Genomic DNA, 1,756 nt, shown 5'->3' with positions numbered 1-1,756 from the left:
GTCAGCTTTTCATTTCCCATCTCGTTCTGACCCAATATTCCCGCCTCACCATTTCCAAACCAGCCTGTTGCTAGGATACGCTCTGAGCCCCCCCCCTCCCTCCTCCATCATCACCGCCGGCCTTCGTCCTCATCCAAACAGAAACCCTGACGCATGAACACATCCGGAAATCAAACTTTATCCTGTCAACACGTTTTTCTGCAAAGTGAAAAACTCCTCCAGAGAAACCGGTACGTCTTCAGAATGTGAGTTTTCTATATTTATTAAAGGGGAAATAAACTTTTTCAGCTTTAATCATGTTAGAAAACAGAACTGGGGTGTTGCTTTGATGCTTTCATGCAATCAAAAGCTTTAATCTCCATGGCAACCATTCGCCTGTCCAAAACACCTGGGTGGATCTAGCCCCGCCTTCAAGGAGTAAGCTCCTCCCCCTCTGAGCTCCTTCAGACTAGCCTGCAGCGATTAGCAACCAGCTGGTGGTCGTTATAGGAGCTGCTGCTCTTCAGCGCTAAAACGTTGAAGAGTTAACAGAGGAGCCATGTTGGGACGACTTCCTGAAGGTTCAGAGAAGTATTTAAAGAGACAGCAGCCAATTTCAAGGCGATAAATTACAAAGTAATATTTCTTTTAAGTCACATTTCATGTAGTATTTTTATAGTAACTGAAGGTAACACAGTGACTTTATTGTGCTGTAAAATGGCCGTCATGTCAACACATGACACTGCCCCTTTAAATCTGTCTGCATGTTGTGAGACAGATAATCTGTGAAAAGATCAACTTCCTCTCCCTCCTCTTCCTCCTCCTCCTCCTCCTCTTACTCCTCTTCCTCGTCGTCCTCCTCCTCCCCCTCCTCCCCCTCCTCTTCCTCCTCCTCTTACTCCTCCTCCTTGTCCTCCTCCTCTTCCTCCTCTTACTCCTCCTCCTCGTCCTCCTCCTCTTCCTCCTCCTCCTCCTCTTACTCCTCCTCCTCGTCCTCCTCCCCCTCCTCTTCCTCCTCTTACTCCTCCTCCTCTTCTTCCTCCTCCTCCTCTTACTCCTCCTCCTCGTCCTCCTCCCCCTCCTCTTCCTCCTCTTACTCCTCCTCCTCTTCTTCCTCCTCCTCTTCCTCCTCTGACCTTCTCCTCGTTTCGCCCGAAAGGCAGCGTGGCGAATCGCCATGGAGACGGGGTCATCACAGGTCACCGTTAACCCCTTAGGGGTCCAGACCCGCAGAACAAACAAACTGGACTCGGGGAGGATAAATGTGCTGCACGTTTTTTTATTTAAAGGGGCAGTATTCTATAAAACTCACTTTTTTTCTTTAGCTTTTTTATTCTTTTAAAATATTTTCTGTCATTAAAACGAAACCTGCAGTTGCTTTTATTCTCTCACGCATGTTTGTAATCTCCATGGCAACCATTCAGCTGTGCAAAACGGCTGCTGAGACAAAGCTCCGCCCATTTCCACAAAGCTCCTCCCCCATTCGGCTCCTCCAGACTAGCAGCAGCAGCAGTTGGCCAACACCTGGTCCGTTCAGCTCCTAGGAGCGGCTTTAAATGGCATCGTGGAGAAACATTGTCAGAAAGGGTTGGAGGTTCTTAAAGAGACAGAAGCCCCATTTCAAGGCGTCAGATAAATCTATGATGCAAAGTCAAAAGTCTTTTAAGTTGTTTTTGTTGTAGGAAGCATTTTTGTAACAACAGCAAATATAGCAGCTCAGGGAAGAGGAGGAGGAGAAAGAGGAGGAGGAGGAGGAGTAAGAGGAGGAGGAGGAGGA

The sequence above is a fragment of the Poecilia reticulata genome, linkage group LG2 (genome assembly GCF_000633615.1).
Source record: "Poecilia reticulata strain Guanapo linkage group LG2, Guppy_female_1.0+MT, whole genome shotgun sequence".
Taxonomy (NCBI): Eukaryota; Metazoa; Chordata; class Actinopteri; order Cyprinodontiformes; family Poeciliidae; genus Poecilia; species Poecilia reticulata.
This window is presented reverse-complemented; position numbering follows the sequence as displayed.